Here is a 23228-nt window from a genome sequence, read left to right as displayed (position 1 = left end):
TTTCAATGCCATCAGCAGTAGAAATGTCGAAAAATGTGATTGTCTTTTTCTGCATTTGGATATGGTGCCACAGTTCACCTTGGATTTAACAAGTTTCATGATATTGTCCATTATTTAAGCTGATAGAGGCCATTATAAAGATCATATTTGTGTATATAAAGAATCTCATATCACACTATAGTTATTATCATGAACCACTAAAATACTACTGTTCACATTCTGCTATATGGTTTATTTTAAAGTCCACAGTTCTTGATTACCATATTTATGAATGCAAAGACTATGTGAAGGAGTATGATAAATATATAAATAATAGTCTGGATACTTTTTTCCTTTCATATATTTAATTACTACATTTTAGACCCCAAAACACATTTTTTAATCTTAATCAAAAAATGAAATAAACCTGTACAAAATGTATACATTCAGTATCATGTTGCAGATTTTTCTTATAGAGATCAAAAGTTTTCAGGTTGCTAGGACAGATGCATTATGCCCATGCATCTGTGTAATGTATATATATTGTTTTAGTGTATATGTATAAAAAACCCAGTGGTTTGAAATATATTTTTTTCTGTATTTATTTAGTGAAAAATGCTGGTCTTTTGTGTCAGGAATTAGTGTTGTATTTTCTGCTATTAATGTCTATCTTTATTCAGGCATCTCAATTTTGTGAAGAAATGTTTATAGTGAGTGACATCTTTCTTGCGTTTGATGAATAAACAAAAAGAGAAATTCTTAATAACATCCTTTCTCCATGTGCCTCACATAAACTGGAAGTTTATTTTTGCACTCACTGGTGATGTATTTTAAAAACACGAGAGGTGAGACAGTGTAGGACTACACTGTAACACCCCCAGATGCAGGTGTCTAACTGCCGGTCTGTGTTGAAAGACCTCTCAATGGACACACTCACATATGGAGGCAGTGGCAGTAGCAGCTCTCCTGTGGACAGCAAACCTTACTGCCACTGGAACAAGAGACATAGGGTGGCAATTCCTTATGTTGGTGGTGCCTTTCAGGACCCTTTGTCATGAAACCTATCCTGGAAATCCCTCACGTGGCATCTAATCAGGGTGGTGCTCATAGCTCCTTAAGAGAAATTTCCACCAGCTAAGATACCTAGATGCCTGTTTCACATAGGCTTGTCTCTATACTGTTGACCAAATGGACAGCCCATTGCTGCAACATTGCAGTTGAAAAATGTGTTCAAGCACAGCGTTTGTAAAGAACTGACACAACATTTACTTCAGCATGCACTGGATCTTATGCCATAACTGAGAAAATACAGCTCTCCTGAAAGCCAGTGCTAAAACCTCAGAGCTGTGTTTTCTTCATGTTTTGTTCCTGATGCTTTTTAGGAAATACAGTTCTTTATTTTCTTTTTGTAACTATGAAATTCATATGAAATGCTACTTATTCAGCTTTGTGTGAATATCAGTGATTACCTTCTAACATAAGTGCAATTCAAAAGATTATTACACACTGATTAGGTCTTGTTATTATTGTTTGTTTCTAGGATCCTGTTTTCCTGTAGATCCTCATCTGCTGCCTACAGAGAATACTGGATAGAACATGAAACAGAAATGAGCTTTAAGTGACATTTACACCTCCTAATCTGAGCTATTTGCAATTATTTTATAATCTTATAGGAGAAGCATTAACAGCTGATTGAGACTGCAAATGATGCAGGTAACAGCCACAAGGATGAGTCATCCAGAGCCCAGTGTTGCAGATCTGGCTGGGATTGTTCAAATTGGAAACCAAATGTTAAATGTGCTCCATGACTGACTAAATTCTAAACTTCTCTTTGGCACTCCTTCTAAATACAGAGTGACACTGTAGCAGTGAACATTGAATGCTGTCACAGCAGCCAAATGTCTGTGTCCAAATTCTGGCTTACCTATAAGGTGAGTAAAATTTAGCACCCTGTCAGGTACTAACCATACTGTAGCACCCCTTAGTTTTAACCTTTCTGAATAAATGTCAGTGGCCATCTCTGACACACATAACATTAGTTTTGCCAGTGTAATCCAAAATTCCTCTTTGTAATCAGCATGGCCTGCTGTATTTGGTTTAATATTTTGTGCCTTTTCACACAGTTTAGTCTGTGGGGGTCATTCATTGTCCCATCTGTGGGGCTGAGAGGCCACATACAGATTCTATTAGGTTGGAGGATCATCTTGACATCTGGACTGCAGGTTGGCCATGCTTATGAAAGGCCCAGTAAGACAGCTGCAGCCCTAACATACTGTTCTTTATCTCTTTAGTAGCCATATTTTGAGGTGCAATCTACCACCTCAGCAAGAGGTCTGTACAGGACGTCTGCCTGTCACTGCTTTTCACCACTACAGTGACCTGACTGCTCTAGGACAGTGTGGAAAGACAGTATAGATCAGAGAAATGTGTCAAAACCAAGTGGAACTCTGGGAAAGTGCTGAGTGTGTTGTCATGTGAGGCATTATCCAAGTGGCTGCTCTAGCAGCAGTCACCTGCTCATCCCTGGGCCAGAGAATTGAAAACTGAAGCTGACAATGGTCCTCAGCTCAGCAATATGCATGGGACATTGCCACCAGCACTGGCTGGAGCTGATGTGAAGGTCACTTGCACTGAGTCATACTAGGTTTTGGCTAGTTACTTTCTATCTTTGGAATGACCAAGAACAATTTTAAATTCCGGTATGCTATCCTAATAGCTTTGTACCATGATCTCCCACTATTGCCCTACTATGAGCATGCTCTTTACATGCTCTTTACTAGGTATCAGGAGTTCATTTGATTTCCCCCTATATTAAAATAAAAGGTGTTAAAATAAATGTTATTGCAAGCAGAAAGATAGCAGGTTTTAACTTTTTAGTCCTGTTTTGCAATCAACACAGAAAGCTTAGAATGACAGTGGCCATAATGTGCTGGGCTTTTCCCCGGCATTCAGGTGGTTTTAGAGTCCTTTGCCCTCTTGCACAGCTCTGTGCCAAACGGATGAAAGAGACGGAGTCTTCACGTTTAGATTTTTCAAGGTTGCATACTTCGTTTATTGTTTCTTATCTTACAATTTTCTCAGTCCAACTAGATCTTTGCAGCTGCCCGGACTTCTCACAACTCCTCCCATCCCAGGGCTGTCCTTATCTTTTATACTAATTGCTATGTATTTCTTATTTACCATTTCTTACCAATGTCTATCCCTAATACTAAACAGGTCATCTCTATTCTGACCCAATCTTCTTGAATTACTTTGTGCCCACGTCACTGCTGAAATGGAGTGAAGGAAGAAGAAAGAAGAAGAAGGAGACAATGCCCCAAATTCTCCATCTTGCCCCCATTCACTTCAATACTAAATATACTGGTTTTTCACCCTGTGATAAGCTAAACTACTATTATTCACACTCTTGTGGCCTGTAAACCCTCTCTCACTGTAGGGAATTTTTCTCGTGGACTGAGATCAAAGCCAGTGTCTCTCTGAGCTCTGGGCTGGGGTCCCAGACCCCCCTGTCCAGGTCCCTGACCCTCCAGGGCAGCCAAAGGAATGCCCTGGACTCCAACATCTCCCCCTCCTGTTTGAACCAAGAACACCTCTTTGGCAACTCTGTCCATGGCTTGCCGTATACACAGAAACAAACACGGCAAAATCATGAGAAGGATTACAAGCCCTACTAAAATATATATAACTATTTTCAAAATTTTCTTCCACAATGGTGAAAGGGCAAACAAATTGAACAAACTATCCATGCATGACCCAGTTACCTCTCCAAGTTTGTTCACACTCTCCTGCAATTGCCTGATGTTCTCATGAATGGATTTGGAATGATCTGACAAATTCATGCAGCACATTCCCTCAAATTCCTCACACCCATGCCCGTGGGTCAGCAAAAGATAATCAATCGCTGCTCTGTTTTGGAGACTTGCTCGTCTTACACTGTCAATGTCTAACAACATGTCACTCAGTGCAAGAGAGACAGCTCGGGCATGTTTGCTCAGCCAACAACTCACGTGATCCAATTGTGTCAAGGCTGCTCCTGATGCTGCCTGTGGTGAAAAAATTGCAACTGTAATTCTCTGAGCCTTGCTCCATGTGTGAACATCATCATCACAATTTGGATCATACATTTGAACAGATCTTTTCCCTCTATGTTTTAGTTCTCTCATCAGTGTCATGTTGGGTGTTAGCAATGAAAGCATTCCAATGCTGCAAGGACCACCTGTGGCATTTGTGGGGATTGCGGGCCAAATTTTGTCCCCACAAATGAAAAAATTTCCCCTTGGCAACTGAGCTGGAACATGATTGGATGGTTTTTCAAGCATCTTAGTGTATGTAATTACACCAAGACGATGAATTTCTATAAAAATTGAGGTTTGGAGTGACGTCTGTAGCTTTATTTTGTGCCACTCCAGAAAGGCCAAATTTCACACAAAATTGCATTTGGACTGATCCAAGAATTTCCAGTTCCTGGGGTTCAAAAGGAGCCACAGGAAGGAATTTCGTCCAAACATCCCATGGGTCCACTGGATTTACCATGGACTTTGAAATCACTGGAGGGATGTTTTCTGGAATCAGCCATTTGTTCACTGGCAACCCCACTAAACATGTTGAAAAAGGTTTCCCTGGCCTTGAGTGTGTCAGATGGTGAGGCAGATGGTATCCAAACCTGATGCATTGGCTAGAGTTTCCCAAACATTCTCTTTCGGTTGAGCCACGGGCAAAACTGCTGCATTGCTCAAGGCAACCAAGGAGAGAATGAGGCACAAGGATAGTTCTTTCATTTTCAATGGCCTTTTTCTCCCATGGGAATCTCTAAAAATGCAACACCACCCAAGCCCCAAAGAAAACTTAAGTCCCAGAGTCTCTTTTGCACGTAGAACGAAGGGATGTCTGCTGTCTTGACACCGGCTCACGTCTGCGTGCCCACTTCTCTTCCTCTGGTCTTGGGGTCCGTCTCTGCTTGCGTCTGAACTCCGTACGATTTCACGTGTCTTGCCGCCAGCCACTTTTGATTCAGCTGCTGTGAAGACACAAGCATATCCATTGCCCCAAGTTATTAATTTGAATGGTTCTTCAATTTGCCCTGTTTCTGGGTTTCTGACCAGAACCAAAGGATTTTCCTTCAGTTTCACTCTTGTGCTCTTTGAAAAATGCCTGATGATTGGTGGAGTTGGTTCTGCAAAAGAGCCATTTAGAAAATTCAACACATACAAGGCTTTGTTCAAGCGCATGTATGGTGTTGCGTCTGCTTCTCCTCTTTTTTGTCTGTCCAAAATGGATTTCAATGTGCGATGTGTCCTTTCAATGATTGCCTGACCTGTTGGAGAGTGTGGGATACCAAAGGTATGATGGACACCCCACCTCTTCAAAAATTTGTCAAGCACCTTCCCTATGTATGTTGGTCCATTATCTGTTTTGATTTCTTGTGGCACGCCCAAAGATGCCTAATTTCAAAATCACAGACAGAAAAACAAAGCAAAAAACCCCATTAGTTTTGGAAAAAAAGGGAACTAAAGCAGAATGAAGAAACTTCTAAAAAGGAATAAACTGGATATAATATGAATTAAAGACAAACTTGCAAAAGATATAAAAATGTATTTTATACATATATAGAACAAGAAGCTTGCAAGAAGTAAGTAAGAGTCTATATAGATACTAGATAATCAGGATACATGAATAAAAATATAAGGAAAATAAAGATGAAACTACTTTTAGTATCTGTATTAACTGTGGAGAAACTTGGTATCTGAAGTTGGTAAACTGAAGCCCTTGAAAAACAGGTTCTGACATTAAAATGTCTGTTCCAACAAAAGAGTTGATGGAACTAAATTAAAAAGTTAAGAATAAAAGACACCTTGGTGGTACCCTGCTTTTTCTGAATTTTTTAAAGCCTTTTGAATTTTCATAAAATGGAGTCAGATCTTTAGTTACTGTACAATATTAGAAGCAGTTCTACCTTTTTCCCACAGATGTAACATGAACAAATCCTTTGTTTTTCATTCTCTGTCCTTTGTTTGCATATTTCTAACCTGAAAACAATTGTAACTGACAACTGGCCTGGCCACTGAGGCTGAGGGGTGGCAACCCCAAAAAAGCCAATCTTTGGCCAGACCCACAAATGTATAAAAAGTAAGAAATAAACGAAGAGGCTCTCTCTCCGCCCTGTCTCAGCTTTGAGTCGGGACTGAGGAACCTCTGCCCTGGAAAATCTCTCTCTCTCCATGTGACTGCTTTGCGTCTCTCAGTAACACCTTGGCATTTCTGAAATCAAGAACTTTAGAGTAATTTAGGTACGAAGATGTCGGATTCTTTACTACAGTGTGAAATCTTTCTTTTTAAACTGCTTTGCTAATCAATGAATGGATTTTATATATATGTTGCTGTTAAAAAAAAAATTCCAAGGAGGATAAATGAATCTATTTTTTCTCATTTGAACTGGGCAATTACATAATAAAACTATTAGTAGATATGGAACAAATATGATATGTTTGAGGGGAATTAGTGTTGCTTTTCTGAAGAAAAGTCAGATCTAAAATTCTGCATACAGTTCACTGGAGGACTCAGCAACCACACAGACAAAAGCAATCCAGCTGCCAAAGTTGTCTTACCTTGCCAAAAGCCTTTTTACAATGTTCCTTGCCCTTTTTAAAATGTTCCAGTAAAACAGACTACGCTGCCATGGAGTTGCAGGGAAAGTCTTTGAATATATGGATAATTGCTGAAAAGTTGGAGACAAAAAAAGTTTATACAGTCCATTTTCTCATTTGAGGGAGGGCAGTAGCAGAGAACTATAAAAGTGTGTGCTAGATCTGTGGTCGTAAACATAGTAGAAAATGAAGTGGAAAGGTGGGTGGAAAGTGAGATAATGAAGTTTGCTAGTATTACAAATTTATTCAGGACAAGAAGGATGAGGAACAACTGAGAAGAGTTGAAGAACATAATCCTTGTTAATTAAAAAAAACAAGTGAAATGAAATGTAAATAAATGTTAAGTGATGTTCATGAGGAAAAATAACTTCAGCTCTAGCTACACATATAAATCCTAATTTAACATACACAGCCTTTCACTCAGGAATGATATCTTCATGTTACAAAGAGTAGATAACATTAAAGAAACAGTTCTAAGAAATTGTCATCTGAAACCAGAAAATATTGTTACACCTCTCTGTAATTCCACAGTGTGTGCTTGTTCTGAACATTGAATACAATTTTGTTCAGTTTTCTCTCCTCCTTCTCCAATCAGAAAGATACAGAGAAGACAACAAGGATGATTAGAAGTATGAAACATTTTAAATATGATTGTAAATTAAACATCTTCAGGCTAGAAAAATAAAGACATTATGAATGTAATAATGGTTTATAAAATCATCAAGATTATGAAGGAGTTAAAAAGGGTATGATTGTGAACTGTCTTTTCTAGAGGGAAAAAGTAGCTATCAGATGAAATTTCAATAAGGCAAGTTTGAAACAACAAAAAATGCTCTTCATGTAATTAAGTTATTACAGGATATTTGTGGTATTAAAAGTTGATATAGGCTTAAAAAAGAATTGGAAGAATGAGCTCTTCAAAAAAGCTACTGAATAACAATAATTACCAAGTTTGGATAATTATAAACTGCCAATATGTGTGGCCTGGGAGAGCAGACTTAGGATATATTACTTAATAACTTTTTCCACGCCTTGCTGAACAACTTTTTCCAGAGTTGCAGCGTAGAAAACCAACCAAATCCTGGGAAGCTTCAAAAGTAGCATGTCTGGTAGATCAGAGGTGAATTCTGCTCTACTCTGCTCTTGGGACGCTCCACCTGGAGTACTGCATAGAGTTCTGGTGTCCACAACATTAGAACATGGAACTGTTGGAACAATTCCAGAGGAGGGCTACAAGGCTGATAATAGGACTGGAGCACTTTCCCTCACAAGACAGGCTGAGAAAGTTGGGAGTGCTCAGACTCAAGATGAGAATTTTGTGTGGAGATCTCATAGCAACCTTCCAGAATCTGAAGGTGGCCTACAGGGAAGCTGAAAAGGGACACTTATCAGGAACTTTAGTGATAGAACAAGGAATGATGGGTACAAATCACAAAATCACAGAATAAGCTGAGTTGGAAGACACCAAAAGGATTTTTGAGTCCAACTCTCAGCCCAGCACAGGAGCCAAACAGCCACACCAAATGCCCCAGAGTATTGCCCAAATATGTCTTGAACTCCATCAGGCTTGGTGCTGTGACCACTCCCCTGGGTAAGTGCCCAACCACCCTCTGGGTGGAGAACCTTTTTCTAATATCTAGCCTAAATCTTCCCCTGACACAACTTCAGGCCATTCCTTGGGTCCTGGTCACCACAGAAATCAGTTCCTGCCCATCCTCCTCCCCTAACAAGGAAGTTGTAACTGCAATGAGCTCTCCCCTCAGTCTCCTCCAGGCTGAACAGCCCAAATGACCTTGGCCACTCCTAAAAAAGGCTTCTTCTCAAAGCCCTTCACCACTGATGTGGCCCTCCTTCGGACACTCTCTAATAGCTTTATATCTTTCTTGTATTGTTATGTCCCAAAATGCACAAAATATTCAATGTGAGGCTGCCCCAGTGCAGAGCAGAGCAGGACAATCCCCTCCCTTGCCTGGCTGGCGATGCTGTGCCTGATGCGCCCCAGGACACGGGTGATCCTCCTGGCTGCCAGGGCACTGCTGCCTCATGTTCAGCTTTCCATAGACCAGTTCTCTTTCCATGGCGCTGCTTTCCAACATCTCATTCCCCAGACTGTACCTACACCCAGGGTTGCCTCACCCCAGGTGCAGAATCCATTGCTTTTCCTTGTTGAAATTCATGTGGTTGGTGATTGCCCAGTCCTCTAATTTAGGTTAGATATTAGGAAAGAATTCTTTACTGTGGAGGTGGTGAGATGCTGGAAGAGGCTATCCAGAGAGGATAGTGTGTGCCCCAGTCCTGGCAATGTTCAAAGCCGGGATGGATAAAGCCTTGAGTAACCTGGACTAGTGGGAGGTGTCCCTGTGCATGGCATTGGGGGTTGGGAATAGATGTTCTTTAAGGACCATTCCATTATCTTAACATTATATGATTCTATGAAATGTAATTGTTTTTGCAGAGGCACTCTTCTCCAGGCTAGTATTAGGGACGAGGTAATGAGGTACTTTGAACTTATTCTTACCTGATACAGGGATGAGTGGTCTGTTATGTTCTCTCCTTATTTTATATATTTCATTAAAAGAACGATTGGTTCCCTTATATATTCCTATAATCAGGATTAATAAGTGCTTAATTCTGCTTCATGTTTTACTTGGTATAGTTTTATTTCTGGAAAAGTTTATTTAATTTATTAAGATATGCAAATGTACCTCAAGTTGCATGCTATGGACAGAGAACAGGACATTGTTACTGTAGACAAAAAGAATAGTGACATTTTGGTTTTGAGGTACTTACTGTAATATTGCTATTAATAATCTTGTTCTTTTGGTACTAATATCTGGCTTAAGACTGCTTATGTTTGATGAGTCAGGGATTTCTAAATGTTTCTTTGTTTTAAGGAGTTCATTAGCCTCACAATTTATAATTCAATAATAAAATGGAACATGATATATGAGCTACACTGATATAGACAGGTTGATCATCCTCTGTTTTGCTTGAAAGTCCAGTTCGTCTGGTTAACATCTGTGCATATTCCTTCTAACCTGATGTTTCTCAGACAGACCAAGGACCTTAAAGTCATCAAATAGTACCAGCTTCTCCTGCACAGCTTGATAGCAGCACCCTAACTTCCACAACTGAAATCTGCTTCCTGGCACATTTCATATTTCATATGGCATGCAAATGAATTAATCTTCAGAGCATTCCTATGCAGTAGGTAAATGTTGCTCTTAAATAAAAAACTGGAACCAGCCAACTCATCAGAAGAGAGGAGGGAGGCAGTGACAGGAAGGCTTCTCATATTGCCTTGCATCTGGGCTCAGAATTCAGGAAGTCTTTTCATTCCTGCTATTGCATAGAGGTCATCTTGCTCTTTGATGTAGTCTAGAAAATGAAATGAGCTATTAATGTCTGGATACATTGCCCCATTAAATTAGAAACATTTACAAGCCCAGCACTGCACATAAAATGCAGATAGCACTTCTCATGTTAAAACTATAAGCAGACTTTTTTCTTCATTTTGGATAGTGTGACCTGTGGTCTCTCTTTTCTATCTGGCTTGTGGTTTACTGCATTATGTAATTTTACATCCACTTAAAGGCCAGCCAAAGTAAAATACTTCATTGGAACTGAGATGTAAACAAATGTTTGATCTTGCCCTTCCATTTTTCTTAGGTCTTGTGCAGAGCTGGGTTACAACATGCCAGTATTCATTAAAGGAAATATATTTTAGAATCCATACTGTATTGCTCATAAATATTTCAAGGTACCTGCAAACTTAGGTTAAGAGCTATCTTGTCTTAGGAAACTAAAAAGACAGCTATTGTACACTCAGTTCTTTACACTACAGCCATGTTCAGGAGTAACTAAGTGGACACATGAATATCTATTTACAATGCCAACTTTAACCGCTGCTTCCGCATGTTAGCTTGAAAGTAATCAACTAAACAAAGAAAACAAGGAATTCTCACAAACCTTGTTGTTCTATATCTAAAATCTAACCCCTAATATAAATTATTGAATACTTTGTTATAAGAACCTAAGTATTTTTCCCCCATATTTTTACTTTAAACAGATACTGTAGATACAGATGTAGTCTTTTTGCATTTACATAAAGCTGGTGATATTAAGAATATCCACATGAGAGAAGGTTACAAAGATGATCCTTGTAAGAAGGTGAATCAGATAGCATATATTGTAATATAGACTATTTTTGCTGTAGCTGAATGACACGTTTAGAAAAGCTGATACTTTGATGAGAAGATCAACTTCACAGTATTCTCCCAGAATCTTCTCCAGAGTCTCAATGCAAACTAACATAAGGACACAACGTATGTGTCAAGAGAAATAAACACACATTAAACCAGACATTCATTTTCCTCAAACTACACTCTGAAATCATATGCAACAAAATACTGTGAAAAGATAGGAGTGCCAATTTTACAGCAACAGTCACATTTCAGATAAAGAAAAGCTTTTGTATGAAGTTGTATCCACATTCCCCAGCATAAAATATTAATAGTTCCAGCTATACTGCTTTATAACTGAGGAAGAAGGGTTCCTAGGAGAGAATAATTTGATTTAAAAAATCCTGCTGTTCAACAAGTATTTAGTATTTGTAATTAAAAATGTATATCTCTTGGCTAATATGTAGGAACATTGGTGAAATATGTTTGATGATTTTATTCAGGTGTGTGATCAGAACTTAGCATAAAAAGCCTCATATAAAATTGCAAAGGACTATTGCTGAGCTCATATACTGAGGCAATAAATTATCTTATTTTTAATAACTTGATTGACCTAAAATGCTCTTCCTCTTTTTCATCCAAGGAGAACTCTAGTTAAATGCTGTACTCACTTGTTCTCTTCTTTTAAAATAGTCTGGGAGGAACTGAACGGCATTGTCCTTCTCCTCACTATATGCTGGAGGTCAGGGATTTTTGTTTCTCACAGGGCACCTTTGCTTTACTCTGCCTCACCTCCTTACAATGTCCAGAAGAGGTGGCAAGCTGCTTTTGACAACGTGAACCTTGTTACATTCAGTGTGAAAAGGGAGCTGGTTGTGGTCAGATGTGGGCAGCAAGTTGTCATTTAGAAAAGAGCTCCCAAGTAATGGATAAAGTATTTTTAAGCACGCTGGAATGGTTCCACAGCCAAGCCGTTATAAATGAATAGGCCTTTTGTTGTGAGCCTTGATCTCTTCCCTCCTTCCTCCCTTTCTCCCTCCCCCCACCTCTTTGTCAGGATGAGTCAATATCCTTCTAATTGGGTGTCCTTTCTGGACTTTTCCCCCAGATTTTAGGCATTAGGAAAGTTCAAATCCTTAAACACATAGCCCAGGTGCCCAGAAACCACTTTTTTCTTTAACAGACTTATTGCTTCAAGAGGTATTCAGTTCAGAAGGCTCAACAGTATTGTTATGGAGTTTTATGCTGCACACAGAAAATGTAAAAGGAACTCAGATGCACTTCAGTGAAATGGTATTATCATCTCAAGAATGAACAATCTGATTTGTTACGTCTTTAACAAGAACCGTGTTAACTTCTAAATCATGTTGTGGGATTGTGCTGAAACCGTGGGCCAGTATGCTTTCAGAGATAACTACCGTGCTATCTTGGTGGTAGCTCTGATTTTGTCATCACATCCTTTCTGACTGCCTGAAGAAAGCAAAAGTGGGTGAACTCTTCTCTGTCAATAATACCATAGGTGAGAGTGGCCAAACTGGAACACTGAGAGTCAGGTAAGAATAAAAATCTGGTAATGGTGCCTCCTAATGAGACCCTGACATGGTCCTGGTGAAGATTATTTACAACCTTGAGAATCTTAACAAATAATAACTGCTTGGAATTCACTGATACCTGTCACCTCAGGATTCCAGGAAAATTTAAACCTTCTTGGGAAGCAAATACTGCCATTCTTATTTCACAGGTAATTAAGGAGACATGCAAAGATTAAGTGTTTTTCTTATAGATGCAGAGAAAGTTTGTGGTAGATTTTAGAAGAGTTGAGGTTTCCTGTGTAAAAAAAAAAAAAAAAAAAAGCAGAATAAGAAACTATGTTTAAAGAAATGCAGCTGGGACTCAGACTTTTTATAATAAAACTACTCATTTATTTTACTGTGCAGTCATTGTCCATCTCCTGTCCTTGCCAGGATGCTGTTTAAAAAACATTATCAAGTATGTTCACCAATTCAGATTTCCTCCCTGTTGTCTCTGCGAATCACTTGTGGATATGAAGTGAGAACATCAGAAAGCTGAAGACAGAAAACTGTAGGAGTAAAGGAGACCTTCTAGTTTTTTGGGGGTTTGTGTTTTTTTCCCCATAATGGTCAGCGAAAAGCACGAACATGTTATATTACTTTTCTGACTAGTACTCAAGGAAGTGTCAGTTTGCCAGAGGAGCAAGGTTGCCTGCTTCCTGCTTAGAGAGAATATCCAAACCTGCCTGCCCAACTCTTTAGCATCTTCCACTTTCCTTCTTCATTTCCATCCAATTAAGAGGGTTGAATTTTATATAGCTTTAGACTGCTGCATATGAGTTCAGAGGAAGAGGGAGAATGATGATCAGAAACGTCATCAGATTAGTTCTGGAAATCACCAGTATTACAAACTAATGTTCTTGGATTTAGCTGTTCAGCTGCAGAAGACATTACCTCCTTTTAATCTGAGTACCAGTAATGCCTTCTTTGTAAAAAACCCCACATTAACCAAACATGGCTGTTTTGTATATAGCAGGCTACTGCAAGAGAATGATTTGAGTTTCTTCATATTCATTGTCTAAATAATTATGAAGTAATACCCTTGCATTGGCCTTTTACTTATAACTCACAGCACTAACAACAACAACAAATCCTCCAAACTCAACTTCAACTTCCTCTCCAAGTTCTCTGGAGATTTTTCCACCAGAACCTCCCTTCTAATTCTGTAATGGCCTCTTCCTAAGGTATTAATCCTTATTTCATCTATACTTTTGCGGATATAAATGATACAGCCTTGTTCCCAATGAGACTGGAGAATTGCTGCCTCACTGGACTTGTTTCCAACATGTGCTAACAGGTCAGTCTGGCAGATGATAATTGATACCCTCTTACAGTGGCAATATGAAAATGAGTCATAAATCCTAACTCAAATCACATATGTTCAGACCTCAGTCTCAGCCCTCAGTTTCTATGCAGGTAACTCCCTTGGGCAATTGTTTGTCCTTAGCACTTCTCTCAGGGAGAGGAACATACTCCTTCTGACTTCTATACAAACTTTAGCTATGCCTGCCCTTCATGGGAGATGAGCTGGGGCTCTCAACTGCTTTCAAACCTTCATTTACCCAGAAAAATCTATCTCTTTAATGTCGTTTGTCAAATGTGCTATTCTTACGGGCTGATGGGAAAACCGTCATGTGGCTGGAACATTCCAACACTAAATAGCTCTTGTGATTATCAAATGCCTCAGCTCCATTTCAGCATTTAATCACTCTCAAAAGCCATAATTTGTTCCATATACTCCTCCACTATGAACATTGTTTCTTAATCAAACTGGATTAGTAAGTTTAAGAGACAATACCCACTTATGTGTGAATTTTGGCAGGTTATGGGAATAATAAGCCAGATGTACAGATGTAAAGAACAGTACAAATTGCAAGTCCATACCCTACAGCTTACACAGCCTGCAGAAAACAGAGACACGGGCTGTTAGCAGAGAAAGCTACCAACAGGTTCATAGTCATTTACATTCAACATGAAAATGTTTACATTATGTCTTGCCCCTAGCAAGCTTAGACCTGTTGAGAGGGGTCGGTTTCAGTACTGTCTGACACTTGGTACTAACTATATTTTCACTTGGAAAGGGCCTTTTATCCCAACACAGAGCTAATGGTTTGCTCTAGAAATCTTTCATGTATTGGCTTTATAGTATTGTGGAAGAGATTGATTAAATGGTTTCATTCTTGTCATATCTGAAATTTAAATTTATATATCAATTATCATCTATACACTATTTATTCACACTTAGAGAAAATAGTCCAAATATTTGTTTATTCTATTCTGTTCAGGTGCTGTAAGCATTCTTTCTGATAGCTGTCCATGAAGCCTACTGTACACACACCTTACCACTGCTCATTAAGTGCATTTGAAATTAAAGTTTTTAACTGCTCGCTTATCCCAAAGTACTAAAATTCCACTACATGGGTTATCACAAAGTGCAAGATAAGCAAACCCCATTGATGGACGGCAGCATGGAACATGTGTGTGCTTGTGTTTTGAGCCATAAAGCTGTAATGAAAATATTTCATGGCAGGATCCTCTCAGTTCCAGCTCAAGAGCGTCAGATGTGTGACCTATGACACAGGCTCTGCTAAGCTAAATACAATGCTGATTTGGTTCAGTAGTTTATGTATTCAGAACTGGCAATCAAAAATCTAGGTGATGCTAGGGGATTGCAGGTGTAGCCTGTGGTTTACGAAGATGAGTGAGATATCATAAACTGAACAAGTGGAAATCTGATTTTGCACAGAACATAGCACAGAAGACAATAGTACTTTTCCAGTTTTAACAGAGCCATGTCTCCTTTAACTGACTTAGCCATATGATCAATATCACAAACTGAACATGGTATGCAGAAAACTGATTTTTTCCCAACAGTAATATTTTATGAGATTGGCTGTGGATTTCTAAACAGAATATTTTAAAATGAAAGACAGAAATCTAAAGACAGAAGGACATAAGTAGAAATAATCTAGTCACAAATTAATGAAACTAAACATCCTTCACACATTAAAAAATAAATGTTAGTATTGATTAATACGGTGAGAAGCACAATTCCATCCCATTGATACCATATCATCACTTCATCCTGAACTTGCAATTTTCACAAGTTTCAGCGTTTGCCTTTGAAACTGTTACCTGTCATGCTTAATGAAAGTAAGTGACAATTGTATTTCTTTTAGTACATTAATATAATTAGAGTTTAAAAAAAAAACACTTCAGGGTTAAAATAAATCATAAAACTTCATTAATTATTACATGATAAGAAGTCCAGCTTACTGGTTTTTCAGTAATGTAGATTTGTGCTACTGTTACTTTGTCTCATTTAATAAATATTGATTAGGATTAAATACTTTATAACATATCTTTTTCCATTCATGAGTTATAGGGGTCCCCCTTCACAAATGAGGATAAATGTATAATCTCATGGTCTAGTGTAGCGTATCCTTTATGCATGCACATTGTGAGTGCAGTTAAATACAGGTGTCTAGACACACAAACATAACAGGGTATGTATTGAAAACTGTTGTGTGTTTGCTTCACTTTGTTTTACCAAATTCCCAAATTGTACATTTCCCTGCAAACTGTAGAGGAAATTCTTGTAGTAGTTTTCAAATTGCTGTATCCATGGGTCAAGAGTCTGATTTTTTTCTCATCAATGTGAGGCCTAAGTCACTCTGTTTTTCCCAACTTCAACCACTTACATTGAGAAAAAACCAGAATATCTTCTGCTTTATTTTAAGTTCTCCTGTGTCATGACCTTGGTGTTATTTATCAGTTCTCATTCAATATGAAATCTCATGCAAGAGGAGAATTTAATATGTGATAAGATGTTAGAAGATTTGGATGTCATAAAAGAGGGTTATTTGTTGGCATTAAATAGGGGAAACCAGCATTTTTAGTGTTTCTGCTTACTCTCTTGTTTTGCCTTTTCCAACTACGGTGTTACAACATGAAAATTAAATGGCTGATAAATTCTACGTTTCTGAAGATTAACTTCCATATTTTGACCATTGTAGCAAAGAGAAGATACTTCAATAAGCCTTTTCTAGATTTTATATGACTTTCTTCAGCATTACTCACAAATGACAATTTGAAGAAGCAATTTACAGTTCTGGTGAGAAGTATTTATTGTTTTGGGCTGAAAATGTGGGATGATTTTAGGAGGAGCATTCCAATTCCTAGTTTCAGAACAGACAGATGCTGAGTGAGGAAAAGTGGAGTGGGTGGGAATCTGCTGCCACCATTGCCAGTGACAAAGCCATGAGAGAAAACGACAAATGACACTAGCATTTTTGCTACTCAGTTGGTTTTCTCCTTAATTATATTTATGGTGCAAACTGATTAAAAATATACCTTTTATTCTAAAAACCAGGTGTCAAATGTTTTTGAAGACCATAGTAGAAGTGCTTTTAAGACAGTTTAACTAGCCACTGCAGAGCACTGGATCAGTTCAGGATTGGTTATCAGTGTTATACAATCAAATCTGACTTGGTGAAAAAAAAAAAAAAAAAAACAAAAAAAAAAAACAAAAAAAGAAAAAAAGAAAAAAAAGAAAAAAAAAAGTTTTACTGACATAACAAGATAGGGAAAAAAATTTAGGGAAGTGGTCAGAGATCCAGGACTGCAAAATCAGAGATTTGACAGTGAAAGCATCCATGCCACCATTGCTTAAATTTTCCTTGTCTGTAGTTCATGGTTATCAGAATTTTACTTTGACTATAATAAATTGTATTGAGTCAAAAATGCAACTAATTTATTGAGAAAATATAAAGATCACTTTGTAAAACTACAGAAAAATATTTCACTTGCTTGTTGATTACTGGTCATCAAGGTCATTTAGTCTGCTGGCATTTATATCTTGAAACATTCTCCCAGAGAGCAGCATATTAGAAGGGTAAAACAGCTGAGTACAAACTATCTTATTTTATTTACAATAACAGAATAAAAAAATCCCACAGCTCTGACCTCAAAATACCTGATTTTATAATCTGTTTATAGATCTTATAAATATAAAACAATATGAAATAAAATTACACTCTAACATTTTGACTTATACAGCATTTTCATTAATACTTCAGAATGTTTGCAACAAACCACAGCAAAAGTAAAAGGGAAATAAAGCAATTTTACACTGTAATAGGCTCCTACAGTAAACTAAAATGTAATAACTTCTTTTAAAGGAAAACACTAAAATTCCAGTGATTTTATGTCCACATACAAACATACATACAATAATACATTCTTTCTCTCTCAATGATATGTGGCAGATACTGCAGATATTAGTGAGCAGTATCATTGTGCCATCATTCACTGTGCAGGACTGCATCTCCTATATGGAATCCAAAAATACCAGCTATATGGGAGTCACCTTAAATCTAGTTTGCATTTTCTGATTTTACTGGTATTTTAGCTGGGGTATTATGATAGTCTTGTGTAAATATTTGGTTCTTGCATGGTAGGTGTTTTTGAATTCCCAGTAATTGCCAGAAAGTACAACTGAATACGTTTTGGAGTTAATATCTCTGTTGCGATAATCAGAACTATAAAGTAACTTTCAGTATTGCTTATTAAAATAATATACCTGAAATTATTCTAAAACTAATAGTCAGTAATACAGCTAGGCAGTCCTTGAAATGGTATAAGTAATTTCCTCTTGTGTCTTTCCAGTTATTTCAGCAACTCTATAGGATGAGGAAGGGAACTGGGCAAAAGGTAGTTGGTTCTTAGATTTTCTTTTTCTTCCTGGGGAAAATCCCCATCCTAGAAACATAGTCATAGAATTATATCAGACCTGCACCTAAGATTTTTCTAACTTTCATTATTCTAAGTAAGAAACTTAGGCAGAAGACTATTTTTCTTCATCCCCTGTTTTAGAAAAGTAAAATAGTGTCTTTTTCCATCCTTACTTTCATTGGTTGCCAGAATGGTCATCTGTCAATGTAGACAAACAATAACTTTTTTGATACAAATGAAGTTTTGTAATTATGCTATTGTGTAATATTACTTTGTAAATTTCATTCTATTCCACTCCCCTCCCCCCCCCCCTACATTTTTTTTAGGCAAATTAAAAAAATCATGAAAGTTAAAAATATTAGTGGAACGGACTGACTGGGGGTTTTATTTATGCTTGTTTTTTCTTTGATCTGCATTTTAGATGAACTATCTGAATGAGCACTTGATGCTAAGGGTCTGGTCCAGTCATCTATATGAATACCAGAATGAAAAACCAGAAGCATATCTATTCAGGCAATTAAAGAAATATTGATTATGATACAGAGAAAAAACCTTCACAAAATATTTAACATCAAGAAAACTGTAATTCCCAATTGTTGAAAATAAACTGGCATTTGTTTTCTTTTTTTTTTTTTTTAGTTGTTAAGATATGGGTGAGAAATAACTGCAAGATAGCACAGTTGTGAGTGAGAAGCATGAGAAAATAAATACTGTTTCTATGTATAGCAATGACTTTTTATCAACAATTTGGTTGTGCATTCGATATTATGGACTCAATATGCAAATGCATTTGGCTGTTAATACACATTCAGAGCTAACATGTTACTGATTCCAAAGGAACTGTTACAATATATGTTCTGAATATGTATGAGGAATAATACACAATATGTAAGAGCATTCTATATTATGAAAATATAAAATAGAATGCCCAATATTTTTAATACTCATTCACAGTGTACTCTCTTGCAGCTCAAAAGGAACATCTGTACTCTGTATTATGAACTCATATTAAAGATGTACAGAATTAACTAAATTTTTATTGATCTCAGGATGTGTTACCATGACCTCACATAGCAATTTAACATATAGTCTTCTGTTCCATTTCATTATTTATTCTATTTGTAAAATGTACTTGTTTTAGTATTTTCAGATTTTAAATTTTTGGGAACAGATTGATTATATATTCTTTTTACATGGAAATATTTTTGGTTTTGTAGAATTCTAGAAAAGGTATTTTTTAAAACATCATTTAATACTGGTGATTAGTTTGATATTGCTGAGAAAAGGTAATGTAAATTTCATGAATACTCACAATTGTAAGGAATGTGCATGAAATACTAATGTAGAATAATGCCAGATCCAGATACTTCTCAGGGTGCAAAAGCATAAGGAGCCTTTTTAACCTGAAAAGCACAAGAAATATTTAGACCTTTTTTTTTTTTTTTTTTTTTTTTTTAATGCTATAAATACAGCCTCTAGAATTACTAGGAATAAATGTTGCAGGCAAAATCATTAAGTGATTATAAGTTTACCAAGTCTCTATATAACTCATATTACAATATTCTGTGTTCAGCTAGCTACACTTTTTAATCAATATTCCCTTAAATTTCCTGCCCAGTTAACTCGAAAGATGCTGTTGTTCATTACTTGCCTTTGCTGAGATGATATTTAATGTCACTACAAGTTCCAATCCAAGTATCCAGTGTCTTAAAAATCAGTATAGAGTTTGAAAAATAATTTTTGCTGAATTTTAATGTTCTTCTGATTTCCTAAGTAAGTTTTTTATTAATGAAGTTGCAATATGAACTGTAAAGTGAAAAGCTGAATAACTGAATGAATATATGCAAATTAACTAACTGTTGCAATCCAGCACAGCTGCAATCATATACTCAACACTTCTTGACTTATTTGTAGGACTGTAATGAATTACTAGCTGACATTTTGTTGTGATGAAACATCACTTTCCATGCCTCAATATATGATCTGTTATTTTTCATGAGATCTATTACCCCCTTGAGTGAGCAACTTGCTTGAGCTTGCTAAGGAATAGGTGAAGCTACCATAAGCCAGGCCATGCAATATGCTTCGCCCTGAGCAGGACAAAGCTTGTTGAGCTGAATCCATCTTCATGCAACATCTTGAATTTCATCAGAGTTACTTCAGAAAAAAATAATTTCAGAGAATCTTCATTGTTTAACCTAATAATTTACCAATCTTAATGAAATCCTTACCTCCTGTGTTTGACAATGTTTTGCAGAAACTATTTCTTATACTACTATATTGCTTATACTTAGTCTAAACAGAAAAACAAAATGGAGAAAAATACCTTGAGCTGGCAGAAAGCATGAAGCTGCATATTCCCTTTCTCCCCACTGTGGAGTCCATCCCATGGCAGAAACACATCAAACCTAGAGAAGGATTCTTTATAGTTTTAAACCCTCTTGCTCCCTGGTACAGCTTTACTGGAATAAGTTGCTCCTCTAAAAGATAGTGCATATCTCTATTTCAGTTCTGGTTACAGAAGGAGTTAAATCTGTGTGTCTCTAGTTTCATTTTCGACATTCAATTGTTTATTTGTTTCGATTAGTGTTCTTTGGCAGCAGATTTCCTGGGCCTAAAAGGGGTTGGTTGCCTTGTTAGGACTAGCAGGTGTCGAAGGCACCATCAATCCCACAGCACTTTATGCTTTATGAAGTACAAATCCTCATTTACAACACAGCTGCAACCAGCTTTGCCCTGGCACCTGACAATTTACATGATTTTTTACAGGATGTTTTGCAGAAGAGTAATATAAACGCTAGGTCGTGAACACTAGGAACCAAAAGTAGTCCAAACCAAGCTTAATAGTGATCTTCAAATTCTCTTTAACTCTCCTTTTATGCATATATTGTGGGTATTTCTGCTTTTAATCTATATTTAAAATCATTAAAATAAAAAAATATAAGCTTCACTTGTAATTATATTTTTTTACAATATAATTTGGTTTTAACTCCAAGTTTTTTATTTAGTCCTTTTAACTATAACTGTCCTTCCATTTCAACATTGCTGCACTATAAAATATTTAGGACAGAGATCCTGCTATCATCCTAATACTGAAAAGACTGCTAAAGTTTAGAATTATACACATACGTTAAATTTACATATTACAAAGTTGAAAATCATGTTCTGAGGCATAGCGGAGGAATAACTTGAACTAACAGGTACTGAGGTACAAGTATTCAATCACAAAAAGATTCAATAACACTAATGTCCATTATTCAGAACTATTTAAGGGTGTTAAGAGGGAAGTAAGATGTCTTCAATTCCTCCCGACAGAAGGAAATCAGCATCAGTTAAAGAGCAGTCTTGGGGAAGGAAAGGGTAGAGTTAGGATGGGGGGAAAATTTGAGTACCTAGACCTTCATCCATCCTTAAGTAATAACTAGTGACCACATTTTTTATTTGAAGAGTTTTGCACAATTTTCCCACAGCATTCCTGAGATGGGCATCTCTGCTATCCAAAACTTCCTCCAACACAAACTATTTGAAATCCAAAACCCCACAAACACTATAAGTTAGCCTTGGAAAATTCAAGCTTGAAATATAGCTCATTTTTTAAAATAATGTGAGTAAACAACCTCTGCAGCTGTTAATTTTGGAATGTTGTGGGTTTACCTTAAATAAACAACTTATATCTTTCTAAAGCACTTTGTTTTGTTCAGTGACAAGACAAATATCTCTTGTATGACTTGTGTAGGAGCTCAGTCGAGGAAATGGAGATAAACAATTTTGTTTAGACATAGGATTATACTCTGTATTTTGTGCACTTTTGATAGGAGTGTGTTTTAAAGAATTTTTTTTTTTTAATAGAGAAAGAAACTTGGAAAGCTTTTTCATGGTGATGGCAGTGTGTGGGTTTTTTTGCGGGGTATGTGATCTTGTGGGGGCTTTTTGGGTTTTTAAATTTTTTTTTGTTTGCTTGTTTGGTTTCTTTGTTTATTTGTTAGTTTGTTTTGATCAGGGGATTTTTGGTGATTTTTTTTTCTCTTTCATAAAATTTTATCTTGCCTACACACTGTATTTATTTTCTATTTGCAAGCCTTTTGAATTCCTCTTCACATAATTTTTTTCTAGCAATGGAAGACTATATTGGAATACATATATGCAACAGCCGGTAACTCAGTTGCTCTAGTAAGATACAGTATATCTCAAATTTGTAGCCTACTTTAAAGGCTGATGGTGTCAGTACCTGAACTGCCCACTTCCTGAGAATTGTCAATAATATTTTAGAACTATATGTATTTTACAGTAAAGTAATACAACAAGTATTTTAGATTGGCTGAGTATTTGTTAGAAGTATGTTGTACTGTCAGGAAGCGTGTATGCCAATGAGCTTTGCCTATCTGTGGTATCTCATTAACAGGGACCGCATCTGCACCCGTCTTTTACAATCACAGCCTTTGGTATGTAATGTGTTGCACATTGCACAAAATTTTTAATGCACTATTTCAGCGAATTGTGCTTTTTGTGTATTGAATTCTCTTATCTTTTCTTAATCTGATTTTGTTTAGAACTACCTCCAGGTGCATCAGTTGTACTGTCTGCTGAAGATCCTGTAAATTCACTTAGTTGCTTTAAACTCTACAACTGAACCTTGTCAGAGGGAGCTCATCCCCTCATCTTTTTAAAGAAGATAAACTGAATGTCATGGGAGTTTACCATGTGGGTTTCATAGATAAGGTTAAAAACCCACCAAAACACCAACCCTGGGTGGTATCAGCTCTTCATAGGCATTTATTATCCAATGAAATATTTTGGAAGCAGGGTGTGGTTGGCTAAATTATTGGTCCTCCCACAGCTCTCTACTATGTTTCCAGTTTCAGAGGGAAAAACACAAGCTTGCATGTTGAGAGTGAGTCATAACCTTTCTTCTGCTACTGACTCACTTGGGAGTTTGAGGTAAGTTGTTCTACCTTGTTTTGATCACTCTGCCCTGGGACAGCAAGGAGGGGACTGTGGAAAGTTATGCAATGTTTGCATAGATGAAAAGTGTAGATATTGAGACTAATATTACTATTACACAGTAAAATAATAGCTTTGTTCGCCCCCAATTTTTTTTTTTTTAATACAGCTTCTTTCTA

At 37.0% G+C, this 23228-nt stretch overlaps 1 protein-coding gene across 2 annotated transcripts in view; it reads left to right on the top strand.

The window, feature by feature from the left end:
- The first annotated feature begins 22963 nt into the window (after window positions 1–22963).
- The window catches only part of MDFIC (MyoD family inhibitor domain containing), a 52773-nt gene continuing 52508 nt past the window's right edge, over window positions 22964–23228 (top strand). The window contains exon 1 of one of the 2 annotated variants that reach the window (XM_040063104.1): window positions 22964–23046. The gene's annotated coding sequence lies outside the window, so the exon portion shown is untranslated. The remainder of the gene's footprint in view (window positions 23047–23228) is intronic. The other variant, XM_058420430.1, reaches the window with a different exon arrangement.

Source organism: Hirundo rustica, chromosome 4 (genome assembly GCF_015227805.2).
Source record: "Hirundo rustica isolate bHirRus1 chromosome 4, bHirRus1.pri.v3, whole genome shotgun sequence".
In the NCBI taxonomy this organism is placed as follows: domain Eukaryota; kingdom Metazoa; phylum Chordata; class Aves; order Passeriformes; family Hirundinidae; genus Hirundo; species Hirundo rustica.
Note: the sequence above shows the minus strand (reverse complement) of the source record. Positions and strands in the feature narration are given on the sequence as shown.